This window comes from Pantherophis guttatus, chromosome 2 (assembly GCF_059756535.1).
Source record: "Pantherophis guttatus breed Tessera chromosome 2, ASM5975653v1, whole genome shotgun sequence".
NCBI lineage: Eukaryota > Metazoa > Chordata > Lepidosauria > Squamata > Colubridae > Pantherophis > Pantherophis guttatus.
In genome coordinates, this window is record NC_142064.1 from 264,497,748 (window position 1) to 264,506,804 (window position 9,057).

General features: G+C 45.3%; 1 protein-coding gene across 4 annotated transcripts in view; it reads right to left on the reverse strand.

Moving 5' to 3' along the window:
- The window catches only part of LOC117660368 (uncharacterized), a 31,919-nt gene that overhangs the window by 13,906 nt on the left and 8,956 nt on the right, over positions 1–9,057 (reverse strand). For 2 of the 4 annotated variants that reach the window (XM_060685382.2, XM_087883987.1), the window contains exons 1-2: positions 3,764–3,879; positions 3,271–3,359 (exon numbers count right to left, since the gene is read on the reverse strand). The exons of 1 other annotated variant lie outside the window; for it this stretch is intronic. The gene's annotated coding sequence lies outside the window, so the exon portion shown is untranslated. Of the gene's footprint in view, positions 1–3,270; positions 3,360–3,763; positions 3,880–9,057 lie in introns of those variants that run through there. One more of the 4 variants, XM_060685381.2, reaches the window with a different exon arrangement.

Genomic DNA, 9,057 nt, shown 5'->3' on the forward strand with positions numbered 1-9,057 from the left:
AAGTAGCAGCTGAGTACTGCTAATAAAGTGCCTGTCATGTTCTGGCCGTCAGCAAGGAATTTAGACAGAGCCAAAGATGGTTAACTGACAAACTTTATCCAACAAGCTATAACAAGCAGCACGAAGTGACAAACAGGCAATAGGCAAAATCAGTGCTAACGTGGTTAATCCCTCCACCGTTTATATAGCGTCAGTTTCACCCACAAAGCTCCATCCAGGACCCGCCCCTATAACTGCCCATTCCTTACATGGCATCCAGTGATGATAGAACCCAGTGCGCAGGCCATACATCCTGCGGGCACCACACACCGGCCTCGCCTCCCATCCAGCCCTGGCAGGCTTCATGCGGCCCTGGATAAAGCAGGGCATCGCCTCAACAACGGTAGGTGCTTTTCAAGCCATGGAGGCCTTTTGCCGCTGAACTGGTGGCTCCCGGCGCGGCGTGAGGGTATAGCCATGCCTCCCAGGTGGCAGCTCCCGGCGCGGCATGTAAGCCAGGCCCCCATGAACGTCCAGCCCATCTGGCAGCTCTTGATATGGGGTGCGGCCAAGGTCTCTGTGCGATTGGCAGCCCCGGTGACTGGAGGGCTTACATTGCCCTTGATCAACTGCTCGTATAAATTGCATTAACAGAGGGATACAATCAAGATCAAGTGAGGTACTAATACCACTCTATAAAGCCTTAGTAAAACCGCACCTAGAGTATTGCATCCAGTTTTCATCACCATACTATAAAAAAGATGTTGAGACTCTAGAAAAAGTGCAGAGGAGAGCAACCAGGATAATTAGGGGACTGGAGACTAAAACATATGAAGAATGGTTACAGGAACTGGGCATGGCTAGTCTAGTGAAGAGAAGGACCAGGGGTGACATGATAGCAGTCTTCCAATATTTGAGGGGCTGCCACAAAGGGGGGAGGGGTTGGATTAGATGATGTATAAAGTCCCTTCCAACTCTGTTAAACTGTTAAAAAGATTATTCATAAGTGGGAAACATTCAAGACAGTTGCCAATCTTCCCAGGACTGGACAGCCAAGAAAATTCACCCCAAGGCCAGACCATGCAATGGCCAAAGAAATTGCAAAAAAATGAAGAGTTATATCTCAGACTCTACAGGCTTCAATTAGCATGTTAAATGTTAATATTCATGACAGTGCAATTACAAAAAGACTGAAGAAGTATGGCTTGTTTGGAAGGGTTGTGAGGAGAAACCGTCTTCTCTCTAAAAAGGTCATAGCAGCACGGCTGAGGTTTGCAAAGTTGCATCTAAACAAATCACATGACTTTTGGAACACTGTCCTTTGCACAGACCAGACCAAAGTAGAGGTGGATGGCCATAATGCAGTGACACGTTTCACGAAAACCAAACACAGCATATCAGCACAAGCTTCTCATACAAACCATCATGCACGGTGGTGGAGGGGTGATGATTTGGGCTTGTTTTGCAGCCACAGGACCTGGACACTTTACACTCTTTGAGTTGACCATGAACTCATCTATATACCGAAGTATTCTAGAGTCAAAAGTGAGGTCATCTGTCCAATAGGTAAAGCTTGGCTGACATAGGATTATGCAACAGGAGAATGGACACAAAACACATCAGCAAATCTACAACAGAATGGCTGGAAAAGAAAAGAATCAAGGTGTTGCCATGGCAGTCAAAGTCCAGACCTCAACCCGATTGGCGGGACTTCAAGAGAGTTGTGCATAAAAAAACACCCACAAACCTCAATGAACTGAAGCAATGTTGTAAAGAAGAATGGGCCAAAATTCCTGCACAACGCTGCAAGAGATTGATAAAGTCATACAGAAAAGAATTACTTCTAGTTGTTGCTGCTAAAGGTGGTTCTACAATTATTGAATCTTACTTTTTTTAACACATGACTTCTCTGTTTTGGCTTTCTTTTTATAAAATAAAAGATGACCTGATGTAATATGTCATGTGTTGTTGTTCCTCTGTGGTTGTATTAACCTACTTTTAAGAACTTCTAAGGACAAATTTTTACTACGTCCTGATATATAAAATCATAGAAGTCAAGGAGAGTGTACTTTTTTTCACATGACTGTTTATCTGGAAGTCTTGGGGAGAGATTATGCATTTGGAGATATACACATTCAGAGAGAAATAATACAGACACCTACAATATGGAGAAAATCAATGTCTTTCAAGCCTGAAAAATATCTCGATCATACCTTCTGCGCTAATGTTAATGAGGAATCTGATCAATTTGATGTTTGCTCATATGTTGAGATGATAAGGCCGAAGTTCAGGCCTCAACAGTCTCCTGAGGCCATGGAAACGTTCACAGAAAACTACTAGCCTGTCTGTTAGGCACGTGACCAAAATCACAGAAGGCATGCTTGACTATTTTTATAATTTCTATATTTCTGTACCTTATCTTCCATGTGCCAGCTGCGTCTTATGTAATGAAGTGAAAGGAAATAAATGTATAAATATCTGCCTTTCATTATGCTCAGGGTTCCTTCCTTCTTAGGAGGGACCCATCTATATTCAGCTGAAGAAACAAACACACTTGAACTCTCTTTTATTTTATTGAGCCACACCTGACAATCTGCATGACACTAACTTTACAGACGTGGGGGCTTTAAATGACCAAATGAGGCCTAAAGCTTAGGCATCCGGGTACTTGCGGGACCGCCTACTACCACCAATAGCCTCCCACCGGCCGGTACGCTCCCATAGAGAGGGGCTCCTCTGGGTGCCATCAGCCAAACAATGCCGACTGGCGGCCCCCAGGGGGAGAGCCTTCTCTGTGGAGGCACCTACTATCTGGAACAAGCTCGCCCCAGAGATACGGAGGATTCCGGATCTGCACACCTTCCGCTGCGCTCTCAAGACCTTTTTATTCCACCAGGCCGGCCTGGCCTAATTTTCCCCCTCTTTTATAAAAGATTTTTAAAATTTTAAATATCTTTTAGTATTTATATATTCAATTTTAAATTGGTTTTAAAAGTGTGGGGTTTTAAATTTGTCGGGGCCAAAATTATTTAATTTGATTTTATTCTATTTTTTAAATGTTGTATTGTATGTGTTTTTATTGTTTGGCTGTGCACCGCCCTGAGTCCTTCGGGAGTAGGGCGGTATAGACAATCAATCAATCAATCAATCAATCAATCAATAAATAAATAAATCCTCTGCAAGATTTGAAGCACCAGTTATGCCCATGGAAGCCATGAACTCCAAGTAAAGGCAGAAAATGCTTTCCACAACCCCTTTGGTGACATCCCAATTGAAGTAGTCCTCACTTACCGACTGCAATTGGGACTGGCATCTGTGTCACTAAGCATTTTATTTCCAGCTCCTTTCTCCTGGCTTGGAACCGGACCGGATTTTTCTTCCTACAATTTATTTAGATTTTAATGTGTATGTATTATTTTCTGTCTCTAAGCCGCCCACAGTTATGTCATGGTAAGGTTGGTGGCCAATACATTTTATATCTGTTCCGTCCAGAACAAATGGCTGCCCAATCGCCCCTCAAAACCCTCCAGGGACGGAGCAGCCACAACCTCTGGAGGGAAGCCATTCCCAAAGAACCAACCTCCACTTGAAAGAGGCTTTTTCAAGCTTCCCACCAGCAGAAATTGCAGCCCCCAGTTTCCCAGCCTGCAGCACCAGTGGGCTTCCATTTGGGGAGGGAAGGAACCTGCAGCAGCCGCAGCTGAGAGGCTTCAGCCCAGTTGCTCCTCCGCTTCCAGCCCAAGTTGCTCCCGGACTCTCCTCCCACCTGCTGCCCTCCACTCACCTGCCAGCTGCTGCTTCCACCATGGAAACAGCACGAAAGCCGCTCTGCACACCAACTTCCTCCCATCAGTCATCCGGAAGAGGAAGTTCCTCTGCGCCTCTCCTCTCCTCCCAGCCTTTCTAGCAATGCAGTACTCGATGGTTTAAAGACTCCTTTTTTAAGCGCAATCACGGATGGCACCACTGAATTGATGGCTTTCTAGGCACAGACGTTGCCTGACTGCCATCTAGCGACAGGAGGTGGAAAAACACGCCTGTCCAATCTCCACTAAGGCTTTTGGAAGATGTTTTCGACTCCTAGCAGCCGACCTTTGCAACTGAGCCAAGTGAAAAAGTGAAACGGGATGCTATTTAGCTTCGTATTTGGTGCCTTTGGATCAGTCTTCATGCCTGGCCTTGCAGTTTCCTTGGCAAAGGATTTTGGAAGTGGTTCCCTCCTTTTCCTGCTTCGTAGGCCTGCTTACTTCCTTCCATGTGGGGATAGCTCCATTGAGGATTACACGTTGAGTACGATCAAGCAGTTGGAAACTCACTTTGTGGTGGTGCTGCCTATGCCACATTTTTCTAGGTTGGCAAGAAGTAGGTTGTGATCTACTTTATCAAATGCTTTACTGAAATCTAAGTATACTATGTCTATAGCATTTCTCTGGTTCACTAATTTAGCCACTTTGTCAAAGAATGAAATAAAGTTTGTTTGGCATGATCTGTTTTTGATCAGCCCATGTTGGCTACTAGTTATAACTTGTTTGCTTCTAGGTGTTCACAGATTTGTTGCCTGGATATGTTTTCCAAGATGTTACCAGGTATTAATGTCAGGCTTATCTGTCTGTAATTTCCTGGATGAGTTTATTTTACCTGTTTTGAAGGTGGGAACCACATCAGCTCTTTTCCAGGTAATCAGTTACAGGTAATCCTGAATTTACAACCACAATTGAGTCCAAAATTTATGTTAAGTGAGGAATTTGTTAAGTGAGTTATGCCCCATTGTACTACTTTTCTTGCCTCATTTGTTAAGTGAATCCTTGCTAATGTTAAATTAGTAACACAGTTATAGCACAGTTATTAAGTGAATCTAATTTCCCAATTGACTTGGCTTGTCAGTAGGTCACAAAAGAGGATCACATGACTCTGGAACACTGCAACAGTCATAAATGTGAATCAGTTGTCGAGCATCTGAATGTAAATGACATGACCATGGAGATACTACCGTGTTTCCCCGAAAATAAGACCCTGTCTTATATATTTTTGAACCCCAAAATAAGGGCTTGGCCTTGCTTTTGGGGGGGTCTTATTATTTTCAGGGCTGTGCACACTCACAGCCGGGGGTCCTGCGTGCCGCCAACAAGCCGCTCCCCTCCTGCGGGTATGTGTGGAAAATGAGCTGCCTGAAGGCGCCAAGCCGAAGGAACACCTGTCCCCCCTCGCTCGAGCGCCTCCCTGGCCTCCACCACATCGATGTGGCTGACACTCCATGCCAGGCTGCGGCTTTCTTTACCCATCATTGCCTCTCTGCCCCGGCTGTCCGCAAAGCAGAGAAGGGCACCCAGCTGGAGGGGCCCCACAGTGTTCTAGGCCAACTGGTCAGAAGACTTGGCAGCAGGCGGCTGGCCCAACCGGCCTCTTCTCCGCTTCTAGGGGTTTCCAGCCCGGGTTTGAAAGCTGCAGAAGCGGAGTTTGGGGGAGAGAAAGAAAGACTTCTGCTGCTTTATTTGCGTGCAGCCAGCAGCAGAAGCAACAGAAGTCTTTCTTTCTCTCCCACAAACTCCGCTTCTGCAGCTTCCAAACCCCAGCAAGAGCAGCGGCTGCTCTGGGAATGTGCTTCCTGCTCTATGGTGATAGTCACTGGAGGCCTCCCCTTTCCCCCTGCTCTTCTCTGCTCCAATCACCCTGTGGTCCCTCCACCCAAGCGCTAACCGATTGGAGCGCCCGCCAGCAAGCCCAGCAAACCCCTCCACCTTGGGAGTCACCGGACAGGATGGCGACCAGGCTGGACTCTTCCTGGGGAGGGGAGAACATGATACAGAACATTTCTATCCCCAGCATTCTAAAATTAATAGGGTTATCAGTGCATGTAACATAGATGTTTGTGCGAGTAAGATTACCAACCTTGCTGTCAAACAAAACCAAGAATTTAATAGTGAATGACATACCATGTGCCCTAATCAAACAGGTGGCAAGAAAGTAGGGGCAGTCAGGCACAACACAGGTGTTCTGTCCCCGTCTCACACACGCACCCCCACAGACAGGCAACAGTTAAAGAACTCAACCGACAACAGTTTATCCGGTATCAGAATTGGCAGCAACCCAGTGGCTGGCTGCCAGGTATTCTTTACTCACGAGGGGGGAGTTTCTCCGTCCGGGAATAAAGCCAATACACAATAATCAACAAAGTCCAGTAAATACAAAGAGGGTCGTCCGATATCCGTTTTTTGTTTGTCACAGAGCTGAACCAGCCACCACACCCTCTTTTATACCCTGTGGGGTGTGATCCAGTGACTCAGCCTAATCCCTGGCACGCCTCTTCTGCAGCGGCCGCTTATCTCTGCGACGCTGCCGAGGGTCCAGCCAAGATTCATCTTCCTCATTACTGTCCACCTGTGGCTGTGTGGATGTGCTTGGCCCCGGGCCCATCTCTTGACCTTCGGAGGACACCGAAGGCATTGCCAGAGAGGAGGGTCCTGGAGAGGGAGGCCTTGCCAACTCCTCTCCTTCACTCTCGGAGTCCTCTCCTGCCGATAACACAGGCTCAGGTAATGGAGCCACAACAACAGGTTATGTAGACAGTAAACACAGGGTCAATCAAAATGGACTCAAATATCTATACATCAATGCCAGCAGGGAGGTGACACGAGGCTGACTCCAGGCTTTAGTTAACGCGTCCTTGAGGGAAGGGGCCTTCCCGCAACCATTAAAGGAAGCGGTTGTAAGGCCCCTCCTCAAGAAGCCTTTCCTGGATCCAGCAGAATTAAAGAAATTAATTAATTAAAGAATTAAAGAGATATAAAAAACTGTCAAATAAGAGAAATAACTTGTAAATTTTGGAGATGGGATTAAGCACAAAAGAATTGTAACCGATCGACACACTTTCTGTAATTGTAATGGATGATGGTTATTTTATGTTTTGTTTTGTTTTAAAAATTAAAAAAAATCTTTTTTAAAAAAACAGATCATGCCTGACTAATCTTATTGCATTCTTTGACAAAGTGACAAAATTAGTGGACCAGAGGAACACTGTCAATATAATTTACTTGGATTTCAGTAAGGCATTTGATAAAGTAGACTATAACCTACTACTAGATAAAGTAGAAAAATGTGGGTTGGACAGCATCAGCACCAGATGGATTCGTAACTGGCTGACCAACCGCATTCAACGTGTAGTCCTCAATGGAACTGCATCTACATGGAGGGAAGTATGCAGTGGAGTACCCCAAGGCTGTTTTAGGCCCAGTACTCTTCAAAACTTCATCAATGACGAGGGGATAGATGGGGAACTCATCAAATTTGCAGATGACACCAAGCTGGCAGGAATAGCCAACACTCCAGAAGATAGGCTTAAGATACAGAAGGATCTTGACAGACTTGAACATTGGGCGCTATCTAACAAAATGAAATTCAATGCTGAAAAAAGTAAGGTTCTACATTTAGGCTAGAAAAACAAAAGGCACAGGTACAATATATGTGGTACCTCGCTCAACAGTAGTAACTGTGAGAGGGATTTTGGAGTCCTAGTGGACAACCATTTAAATATGAGCCAGCAATGTGCAGCAGCTGCCAAAAAAGCCAACATAGTTCTAGGCTGCATAAACAGAATCAAGATCACGTGAAGTGTTAATATAATGCCTTGGTAAGGCCACACTTGGAATACTGCATTCGGTTTTGGTCGCCATGATGTAAAAAAGATGTGGAGACTCTAGAAAGAGTGCAGAGAAGAGCAACAAAGATGATTAGGGGACTGGAGGCTAAAACATATGAAGAACGGTTGCAGGAACTGGGTATGTCTAGTTTAATGAAAAGAAGGACTAGGGGATACATGATAGCAGTGTTCCAATATCTCAGGAGCTGCCACAAAGAAGAGGGAGTCAAACTATTCTCCAAAGCACCTTAGGGTACAACAAGAAGCAATGGGTGGAAACTAATCAAGGAGAGAAGCAACTCAGAACTAAGGAGAAATTTCCTGACAGAACAATCAGTGGAACAACTTGCCTCCAGAAGTTGTGAATGCTCCAACATTGGAAGATTTTAAGAAAATGTTGGATAACCATTTGTCTGATGTGGTGTAGGGTTTCCTGCCTATGGAGGGAGTTGGAGTAGAAAACCTCCAAGGTTCCTTCCAACTCTGTTATTCTATTTTATTAAGTTGTTTAGGAGTCTAGTGGTCCACTTCAATAAATTCAGTTTTGCAGCAATTCTTCTCAGCCCCAAGGAGCCTACAATCAACAAGTCTCAGTCTCTCCCTTTCTCTCTCTCCTTCCTTCTCTCCCTCTCCGTCTATCTCTCTCTCTCTCTGCAGAAATTAAGGGAGAAATTAAGATTTCTGGAGAAATTAAGATTTCAAGTACATCTAAAGTTTAGCTCTCAGGTACGTTCAGAGACTTTTACCTGTTATATCGAAGGAAAGAAAAGTGTGCTACAAGAGCAAATGGGGGTGGGGAAGAGAAACCAGGACATGGAATGCTTGATGGGTACAGAGATGAGACTGGCTCCTGAGGCACTTTCTGCAGGATTCCCGTCAACCCCGGCAGTGCCCTGAGATAGCTCGCTGAATTAACAAGACGACAGCAGAGAAATACATTTATCTGAAATTTAAATCATAGGGCACATAACAAGAAAATGTGTCAGGGAGAATACATACCTATGTTATGACCATTTAGTTTCAATGTGAGGAATTTCAATCACTCACAACTTGACTTCTCCCTGGTGGCACTGGATTTTTTAAACAGCACAACTAATAGTCAGGAATGATGGGAGTCTAATGCAGTAGCCACTGGAGGGCCATCACATCCTTATTACTGAACTAGTTTTTACCACAACCCCTGAATCTGTCTTCCTTCCTATCATCCTTCCTTCCCTTCCTCAGTCTCTGTCTCTCTCTCTCGCTGTCCGGAGGCAGGGGAAGGAACCCCTGAACTGGTGCTAGATGATGAGAATCTGACATCCAGAGGCTGATGAGCCATACAATGAACAACTGGTCGGCAGAGACCCAAAGACCACCTGGCTGGCGGGGAGGCAGGGCATCACAAGACAGGCAGCCTGCAGTATCTGCAGGAAAAGTGACTGACATCTGGGAGGCGAAAA